Below are 11,280 nucleotides of genomic sequence, written 5' to 3'. Positions count from 1 at the left end.
TCTATTCTCCAGAATTTCAGGTTTGAGATCAAATGTTTGATATGAGGTTACAGTACAGAATGTGACCTTTTTATATCAGTGTATTTTCAGAATTATCTGATTTACCGTTTAGAAATAAAAGCACTTTATGTCTAGTCCCCCCCATTTGAAGTGGTCAAGTATTTGGATACATATCACTTAGTGGGTTAAAGTTGTCAAAAGTTTATTTGAACCCATATTCCTTGCACACAATGACTACATCAATATCTTCTATTCTTACTTGCAGTTCTTGACACAAACCGATTGACCTGGCACCTACTACCATAGCCCGTTCAAAGGAACTTAAATATTTTGTCTTGCCCATTCACCCTCTGAATGGTACACATGCACAATCCATGTTTCAATTGTCTCAAGGTTTAAACATCCTCCATTAACCTGTCTCCTCCCCTTTATCTACACTGAAGTGGATTTAACAGGTGACATCAATAAGGGATCATAGCTTTCACCTGGTCAGTCTGTCAGGAAAAGAGAATGTTTTGTACACTCATTGTGTTTTTGCTGTTTTAAGAACGTTCAGAAATTCTATTTGACAATGGGAGCAAGTTCTATTGTTTGATATTCCATTTTAGACTTTAACTTCTACTTGCACACAATCCCGGAAAAAAGCTGACTAGCATAGCCTAGCATAGCGTCACAAGTAAATACTAGCATCTAAATATCATTAAATCACAAGTCCAAGACACCAGATGAAAGATACACATCTTGTGAATCCAGCCATCATTTCTGATTTTTAAAATGTTTTACAGGGAAGACACAATATGTAAATCTATTAGCTAACCACGATAGCAAAAGACACAACTTTTTTTTCCCACCATTTTTTTCCTGCATAGGTAGCTATCACAATTTCGACCAAATAAAGATATAAATAGCCACTAACCAAGAAACAACTTCATCAGATGACAGTCTGATAACATATTTATTGTATAGCATATGTTTTGTTAGACAAATGTGCATATTTCAGGTATAAATCATAGTTTACCATTGCAGCCCCCATCACAACTCTCACCAAAGCAACTAGAATAACTACAGAGACCAACGTGAATTACCTAAATACTCATCATAAAACATTTATGAAAAATACACAGCGTACAGCAAATGAAAGACAAAGATCTTGTGAATCCAGCCAATATTTCAGATTTTTTAAGTGTTTTACAGCGAAAACACAATATAGCATTATATTAGCTTACTACAATAGCCAACCACACAACAGCATTGATTCAAGCCAACAATAGCGATAACGAATAAACCAGCAAAAGATATACATTTTTTCACTAACCTTCTCAAACTTCTTCAGATGACAGTCCTATAACATCATATTACACAATACATATAGAGTTTGTTCGAAAATGTGCATATTTAGCGGCACAAATCGTGGTTATACAATGAGAATAGTAGCCAAGCTGCCAACAATATGTCGGGAGAAATCTTGGGAGAGGCACCTAATCTAATCAGTAACTAATCATAAACTTGACAAAAAAATACAGGTTGGACAGCAAATGAAAGATACATTAGTTCTTAATGCAACCGCTGTGTTAGATTTTTAAAATTAACGTTACTACGACATACAGCGTGCGTTAAAGCGAGACCGCACCGAAATTAATGGCGGAATATGAGTTTTACATTTTTCAACAGAACAACGAATTAACATCATAAATAGTTCTTACTTTTTGATGAGCTCCCATCAGAATCTTGGGCAAGTTGTCCTTTGTCCAAAAGAATCGTTGCTCGGTTGTAGATTGTCGCCTTCAACTTTGGAATTAGCAGTAAACATTAGCCATGTGGCCCAGACGTGTATCCGAAAATCGCAATATACTGATATAAACTGATATAACTCGGTTTAAAATAACAACATTATGATGTCTTTAACACCTATATCGAATAAAATCAGAGCCGGATATATCTAAGGGCTATAACGGGAGCTTTCTAGAACGCCATCCTGAGGTCTGTCTTGCGTCATGGCGAATGAAGGAAAGAGAGGACCCCACGTTCCGAGCCCATTTATATGGCCTCAGATCTGCCTAGCAACTCCATTCCAATTCTCACTATTTGCTGACATCCAGGGGAAGGCGTATGCAGTGCATCTCAACCAATAGAAGACATGCAAATTAATAAACTGACCTCAGAACAGCCTGCATGATTTCAGATTTCTCACTTCCTCATAGGAAAATTGCTCCAACTCGAGTTCTGTTTTACTCACAGATATAATTCAAACGGTTTTAGAAACTAGAGAGTGTTTTCTATCCAATAGTAATAATAATATGCATATTGTACGAGCAAGAATTGAGTACGAGGCAGTTTAATTTGGGAACGAAATTTTTACAAAGTGCAAACAGCACCCCCTATTGAGAAAAGGTTTTAATACTCAATAGTTTGGTCTGCCCTGTAATTGATTTTACTGTAGAATCAAAGCTGAGGTTTTTGGCTTGTCACATCATAGACTGCGCAGAGATATATTTGCTGTCACATATTTACAGCCCTATGTGCGTTTTAATAGATTAATTATACAATATTCTTAATTTAAAAAAATTCCCCTCTTTGTGTTTTCAAAAAGCAATACTTCATAGAGAAATTAAGATCCTCCTAGCTGACTTAGAAGACCCTGAGTGTGTAAATCCTGCTGTGCCTGGTGCATCACGCAGTTGGAGTATGAGGAAGGAACTCTCACAGGATAGGTGGAGGGAGTTCAGGCTTGAGATTGTAGATTCTCTGCTGGCTCCAGAGCATGCTTCTCAGAAGATCTGTCAGCCATGCAATGTGAAAAGGGCTATTCTGCGATGTAGAGACTGTGCCCGAAACAGCTTTACTGCGAAGACTTCGATGTCTCTACATATGCAAAGTTCCCCTTGCACAACAGAGAGTCCATGATCAAGGGATTCTACACGCCCTTTCCTCCAACCACAGCCATATCTCTCCACAGTAATGGAAAATATGCACTTCATGAACAGGGTGTGTTTTTTAATATATTTTTGGGGGGCTGAATATATTATATCAAAGTTAAAAGGTATTCTTGTTCATTGTTGTATAAAATATTGTCCCTAGATTGTGTTCTTACCATTGGACGCGTCAGAGGTGATATGTGGTTGCCTGACAAGCACCATCCATGTTGGCCCTGAGAAACATAATCCTCGTAGGAATAAATGGTATGTGCAATATCTACAGTAACCAAACAGTGATGTAGCAATGCAATGTAAAACAACATTAATTCAGACTGTACATTTTTTTCCTCAAGGTCTCTACAATGTCATAGTGCCTCTGCTGACCTGCACAACTTGTCTTAGCACCTGGACGGCAAACTTGGCAGATCTGATAAAGAATGGGTACTGGCCTGCCACTGTCAACTGTGACACCATATACCAGGTAGATCTGTTCAGCTCTTTTGAGGAGCTGAAAGTGTCAGCCCCAGGTCTGGTGGATTTTGGAGCAGTGAACTGACTTCTTTGGCAGGGTAACAATAAATTATACTCAGCCTTACCAATGTATGACTTCAGGTTAACAAAATGCTAAAGTTATGTTACACTAAGCGTTGTAACAAAATGTATTTCCAGTACTACAACTATGTTAAAACTTCAGGTCTCTTGCTACAGTATGTGTTAGCCTCCTGCACCACTGTCCTGCCATGCCCCTTATCTGTGCCCCTCTTGCATCCAATATTTCCTGCTCTTTACAACATAAGTACTCATCCTACTTTTGCGTTGGCTTTCACCTGCTTTGCTGGCAACACAATGCACTGGCCCTGCTTTAACTCAAATCCAGTCAGCCATAGTGAATTATAGTACGTTTTGTTTATAGTATTGCTGTAAGTTATTTCATATCTTTCCCATATGTATTTTTTCCTTACAAGAACGGAATGATCTGGTGGGGACACTTTTCAAAAAAGCTGCTTTGAGTGGATGTACTGCCGCTCTGAAGTTGATCAGGTCTGTGATATACAGTACTTTGTCTGCCCAGCCTGTTCACCCAGCATGCTTGCAGTGTCAGTGGACGGGAACAAGAAGCTGTATCGATTCAAAAAAGTTAAACTATTCATAATTGATGAAATAACACCATACTCTATATCATTTAAACAATCCAATCAAGGTTTGCCTTTGTCCAGCGTGAAAGTTTTCAAATGCAGTTGAGCTCATTTTTAGGTTAAATGTTTTGAGTTTGTAATGAAATTAATTATCAACATTGTCAAGTGTCCCACAATCAGTTACTGAGGTTGATTGCTATTTCATATGTCATATATATATATATATTTCATGTATCCTTCAAGGACAGATGACAAAGGATTCTTTGATGGCGTATTTATCTACAAGGATGAGGATGTGTCTGACTTTGTGAACTATGTCCATACAAAGACTAAACATGTACGTTTCCTGTATCTTCTAATCTGTTAAATAGGACTGACCTCGGGCCATCTGACTCAAAGGCAGACTCGTTATACACTATTCCAATAAAAACATCATTTCAGGGTCCAGGGTCATTACACAACTCCATCTGTTCAGAAATGCAACACACTTTACAAGTGCTTCTTTTTGGTAGTCAATCTCCAACTTCTGATCTCCATTGTAGGGAACACGGGGTAGCTCAGTGCCCTCAGCTAGATTTTAGAAACCTAACCACTGTCCCGTTAACACCCCCTCCACAATTTTTTTTCAACCTATACTCTTCTACTTGTCTACAGTTATGGAAAAGGGGTATGTGGATCATCCCAGTGGACAGCAGCTAAAGAGTCGTCAAGGAAAAAAAATTGTGAACTTGATGAAGAGGGACTCGAAGTTGCCGTCTGCCACCACAGAACACTTCTGAGGAGCCTCAACATGATGCGTGGAGAGATCTTTGCGTACCAACTGTTCTTGCAGAAGGAATTGTCTGGCAGCAGGAACATACAATTCTTGTGTACGGATGTTATCTGCAAATTTTGGCCATACCTAACCAAAGTTGCCCTTCATTGTCCAGAGCTCGCACTCTTCTAGACATGAAGCCACTTCTTTCCGTCATGCATGCAAAGGCACATCGTTTGAAATGCGAGGTAATTTTTTCTTTATTAAAACTTCTTGCCACTATAGGGGGTGCTGTTTCGCATTAGCATAATTTGCTCTACAGATTAAACTGCCTAGTACTCAATTCTTGCTCGTACAATATGCATATTATTGTTATTATTGGATAGAAAACACTCTCTAGTTTCTATAGCCGTTTGAATTATGTCTCTGAGTGGAACAGAACTCATTCTACAGCACTTTTCCTGATATGGAGTGAGATTTCAGAAATCTTGGCCTCTGGTCCCAGGTCAGTTTTAAAGTCCCTGTAAATGCTATGAGGATACAAACACTGCCCACGCCTTCCTCTAGATGTCAGTAAGTGGTGACAATTTGAATGGAGTCGATTGCGCAATCAGGGCCTGTATAAAAGGCCAAAGACCGGCTGTACCGTTCTTTTGCTCCCTGCGCCTGACGCACGATGGACGTCGGACCTGCTCTCTTTCCAAGCTGTTGTTTAGCCAGTAATATATCGCCGGTCATGTTTTTACTCGTTATAGGTGTTAAAAACATCATAAGGTAGTTAATTTAAACCGTTTTATAGCAATTTATATCCGTTTAGTGCGATTTTGAGGCATTGCTTTGTGATGCACTTTGAAGCGCCGGGCACGTTTCGGGGTCCCGGTCGAACGTTAGTGGGCATTTCGACGGACAAGAGGACATCTTTCGACCAAAAGAAGATTAGACCCAAGAAAGGATACATTGCCCAAGATTCTGATGGAAGATCACCTCATAGTAAGAAATATTTAAGATGATAAATCGTTGTTCTGTCGAAAAATGTTAAACGCATATTCCGCCATTTTTTTTGGTATAGCTTCGCTTGGCGAACCCTGTATTGCACAGTAAGGATAATTTTAGAAATGTAATTCAGCGATTGCATTAAGAACTAATTTGTCTTTCGATAGCTGTCCAACTTATATTTTTTTAGTCAAGTTTATGAATAGTTATTCATGAGACAAGATCACTGTCAAAGATGGCGCCCGACATTTTCAGGCTAGTTTTGCTAGTATTGTCATTGTATAACCATGGTTTTTTGTGGCTAAATATGCACATTTTCGAACAAACTCTATATGTATGTTGTAATATGATGTTACAGGAGTGTCATCGGAAGAATTCTGAGAAGGTTAGTGAAAAAATTAATATATTTTGGCGATGATTACGTTATCGCTCTCTTTGGCTTGAATCAATGCTCGGGTAACGTTTGCACATGTGGTATGCTAATATAACGATTTATTGTGTTTTCGCTGTAAAACACTTAGAACATCTGAAATATTGTCTGAATTCACAAGATCTGTGTCTTTCCATTGCTGTGAGCTGTGTATTTTTAAGAAATGTTTTATGATTAGTAATTAGGTAATACACGTTGCTCTCTGTATTTATTCTAGTCGAGTTGTGATGGTGGGTGCAATTGTAAACTATGATTTCTACCTGAAATATGCACATTTTTCTAACAAAACCTATCCTATACAATAAATATGTTATCAGACTGTCATCTGATGAGGTTTTTTCTTGGTTAGTGGCTATCAATATCTTTATTTGGCCGAATTGGTGATAGCACCTGATGGAGTAAGAAACTGATGGAGTTAGGAAAGTGGTGTCTTTTGCTAACGTGGTTAGCTAATAGATTTACATATTTTGTCTTCCCTGTAAAACATTTTAAAAATCTGAAATGGTGGCTTTATTCACAAGATCTGTATCTTTCATTTGGTGTCTTGGACTTGTGATTTAATGATATTTAGATGCTACTATTTAATTGTGACGCTATGCTAGCGATGCTAATCAGTGTGGGGGGGGTGGGGGGTGATCCCGGATACGGGGTTGAGGTTCGTGAAAGGTTAAACTGTTGAAAGAGAATTTCCAGCTTCAGTTCTTTACAAGGCTTCCCATTTAGATGTTTGTTAATCACGTTATAGCAATATTAAGTCAATATTTTTTTAAATGTAAATTAAGATTAAGTGGGGAGGATGGAATCAGAAAGGAGCTGGCACAACTCTGGGGGAGGCAGTGGAACAAGGGAACAGCTTCTTGTCGAGGGCTGCAATCTGTTCCAAGCAAATGTCCAAAGGAGGTAAACAATTTGTTTAAAGTTGTTCTATTCAGCTATGTTAGTACCTATCTGGAATAAGAAATTCTATTTGGCTTTTCTAGCAAGAACAGACATGCTAACCATCCAGGCCATGGGGTGGAACAGAAGGAAGAAGAACCTGCACAGAGCATTTGTCACGACTTCCACCGGAGTCGGTCCCTCTCCTTGTTCGAGCGGCGTTCGACAGTCGACGTCACCGGCCTTCTAGCCATCACCGATCCACTTTTCATTTTCCATTTGTTTTGTCTTTGTTTTCTACACACCTGGTTTCAATTCCCCCATTACATGTTCATTATTTAACCCTTTGGTTTCCCCCATGTTTGTGTGCATGTGTGTTCTATTGTTCAGGCTGTTACTGACGGCTGGTTATTTGTTGCCGGGTTTTGTTATTTACGGCCGTTTATTTCGTGGTACCAGTATTTTTCCCGCACCGTAGTATTGTGTTTATACTGGTGTTATCTTGTATTAAATACCTTGTCCACGCATCTCAGCTCTCCTGCACCTGACTCCTTTCACCAGTTACCCACAGCCTTGACAGCATTTTCCCAAAGATACTTGAAGGTGTATTGTGTGGATCAATACATTTATTTTAGAACTATTATATCTTTGCATTTAATTTATTTTAAAATAATTAATTCTGTTTTTTGTTTTTGTCATTCTCAGAAAGAATCCAGGAGGAGACCCAGACTCAAAGTTTAAGAGTGATTTGGGTGTCGGTGATGAGACTGTGTACAACTGGACAACAGCAGTTCAGCAATCGGCTAATACAGGTAAATTAATACAAATAAATAAAAATCCTAAATGTAACTCTCCTGGACTGTCACCTTGACGTAGTGGAGAGGCTTGCGTACTCCAATAACCCTGAGAGCTAACCCTTAGAGGGTGTATTCCACCGGCACGTGCAATCAAGCCGGACAGGTGGAAGGGTAGGAAGCAGACAAAACATTCCCTGGTTCTCCAGGTTGGGGCTCACTCACCCCCCACATAACAAATCATTTGTTACAGAAACCTTCACATGTTCCTCCGGGAAGTGAGTGCAACTTCTCACCGTTGGAGATATAGTGTTCATTTATAGATTTATTGTATTTCAGAGGAAACAGCTGAGAACATGGATGGTCCCCAGGTAGTACAGAGAACAATTGAAGTCCTGTTTCTTAGCATCAAACAAAGGAAACAGAACTTCTTACCGTCAGACAGGTTTGTTATTTTTAATGAATATTGAATTGCACACACTTAAGTTCTCTTTCATTTAAAAGCCATTCAATTTAACAAAATTCCATTCTCATTTTGATGACAGATGGATGCAAGAAACGACACCCTCTGCACAGAAAAATATTGGAAGAAAAGGCCAAATTAACAGCTGCCATAGAGGAGTACAACATCCTTGTACCAAATTCAGCAATTCAAAATTCAAAAGGCACTCGCACATCTGAGCAATCTTTTTTGCAGGTGCATGGTAACAGTTGGACAAGATGAGGGAAAAAGGAAAATGCACACTGCTCTTGATAGTATCACTGATCTTTAATGAACTTACGTATCGGCCTCCGTTAGAGCTACAGGCCGTGAGGCCGATACGTAAGCTTATTAAAGATCAGTGATTCTATCAAGAGCAGTGTGCAGTTTCCTTTCTCCCTCACCAGATTCAGCAATACCATCTGCAGATGAGATCCTTTCCGCAGACCTTCATGTATGGCCTTGGGATCTGCATTGACAAAGTAAGTAGTATGTTTGTGTGTCACAATAACTATGTTTCTGTTTTGCTATCTGTGTTTGTTCAGTTGCGCAAACAGAGGGAATCGGAGAATGTGCAAGACCTTGCTTCACATGTGGCACTTGACCTAAGCAGGCAAAGTAGGGGAACGTTCATTAATATGTACAATTTATTTATGCAATTGCTATTGTATTTAAGGAATACTTCATTGTAAACTCAGCAAAAAAAGAAATGTCCTCTCATTGTCAACTGTGTTTATTTTCAGCAAACTTAACATGTGTAAATATTTGTAAGAACATAACAAGATTAAACAACTGAGACAAACTGAACAAGTTCCACAGACATGACTAACAGAAATGGAATAATGTGTCCCTGAACAAAGGGGGGGGGGGGGCGGTCAAAATCAAAAGTAAGTCAGTATCTGGTGTGGCCACCAGCTGCATTAAGTACTGCAGTGGATCTCCTCCTCATGGACTGCACCAGATTTGCCAGTTCTTGCTGTGAGATGTTACCCCACTCTTCCACCAAGGCACCTGCAAGTTCCCGGATCTTTCTGGGGGGAATGGCCCTAGCCCTCATCATCCGATTCAAGTGAGATCCGGGCATTTCGCTGGTCATGGCAGAACACTGACATTCCTGTCTTGCAGGAAATCATGCACAGAATGAGCAGTATGGCTGGTGGCGTTGTCATGCTGGAAGGTCATGTCAGGATGAGCCTGCAGGAATGGTACCACGTGAGGGAGGAGGATGTCTTCCCTGTAACGCACAGTGTTGAGATTGCCTGCAATGACAACAAGCTCAGTCCGATGATGCTGTGACACAATGCCCCAGACCATGACGGACCCTCCACCTCCAAATCGATCCCGCCCCAGAGTACAGTCCTTGGTGTAACGCTCATTCCTTCGACGATAAACGCAAATATGACCATCACCCCTGGTGAGACAAAACTGCAACTCGTCAGTGAAGAGCACTTTTTGACAGTCCTGTCTGGTCTAGCGACGGTGGGTTTGTGCCCATATTCAACATTGTTGCCGGTGTTGTCTGGTGAGGACCTGCCTTACAACAGACCTACAAAGCCCTCAGTCCAGCCTCTCTCAGCCTATTGCGGACAGTCTGAGCACTGATGGAGGGATTGTGCGTTCCTGGTGTAACTCTGGCCATTGTTGTTGCCGTCCTGTACCTGTCCCGCAGGTGTGATATTCGGCTGTACCGATCCTGTGCAGGTGTTGTTACACGTGGTCTGCCACTGCGAGGACAATCAGCTGTCTGTCCTGTCTCCCTGTAGCGCTGTCGTAGACGTCTCACAGTACGGACATTGCAATTTATTGCCCTGGCCACATCTGCAGTCCTCATGCCTCCTTGCAGCATGCCTAAGGCACATTCACGCAGATGAGCAGGGAACCTGGGCATCTTTCTTTTGGTGTTTTTCAGAGTCAGTAGAAAGGCCTCTTTAGTGTCCTAAGTTTTGATAACTGTGACCTTCATTGCCTACCGTCTATAAGCTGTTAGTGTCTTAACGACCGTTCCACAAGTGCATGTTCATTAATTGTTTATGGTACATTGAACAAGCATGGGAAACGGTTTTTAAACCCTTTACAATGAAGATCTGAAGTTTATTTTTATTTTTACGAGTTATCTTTGAAAGACAGGGTCCTGAAAAAGGGACGTTTCTTTTTTTTGCTGAGTTTATTTACACTACACATTCAGATTTTTGGTGTTAGGCTGGCAATTGAATCAGTCGGAAGCTGGGAGCAGAGTTCTCTTCTCCATGCTTCAGAGGAGAGTCAGCAGCCTCAGAAGACACCAGGACTCTGTCCAACTGATATACAGCAAAGCTATGGGTCAAGACACCTCCCTCCTAGAAAATAACTTCATAGATGACCTCCTGGAAGAGGACAGCATTCACTGCAGCTCTGATGACGAGGAATCTATCACAGACTGAAGGTGTTCGTTTGGGTGGACGCAGTTTGCACTAGGTGAAAAATTATTCCATTTGTTTTGCATATGTGCTTTATCTGCCTTCCTAAGGAAAAATAGTTTGAACATTTTATGTAAAATAAACGTATGTTTCTTCCTTGTTGACAATGTGATCATGTAGCACATATCTGAGAAGAGCGCTCGTCTGTAACTGCTTTTGCCCGGTTACATGACCAGGTCCGATACACCCCTTTAAATAGCTAATATGCAGTTGCTACATCCACTTTTGGATTCTTGAAGAATATAATTTATAAATGTCTTAAACATAGTTCAACTGCCGTACCCCATCAGAACCCAAAATATAAGATTTTTCTACTCCGATGTTTGTAAACAAAGTAAATGTAAACACACTCTAGCATGAGTCACTCATTCCACGGGTGAGCCGAGTGTCTGTGGGTTTTCGCATGTGGCTTGTGAACATTCTGTAGTGTTGTCCCATCCTGACC

The sequence above is a fragment of the Salvelinus namaycush genome, chromosome 26, assembly GCF_016432855.1.
Source record: "Salvelinus namaycush isolate Seneca chromosome 26, SaNama_1.0, whole genome shotgun sequence".
In the NCBI taxonomy this organism is placed as follows: Eukaryota; Metazoa; Chordata; class Actinopteri; order Salmoniformes; family Salmonidae; genus Salvelinus; species Salvelinus namaycush.
Note: the sequence above shows the minus strand (reverse complement) of the source record.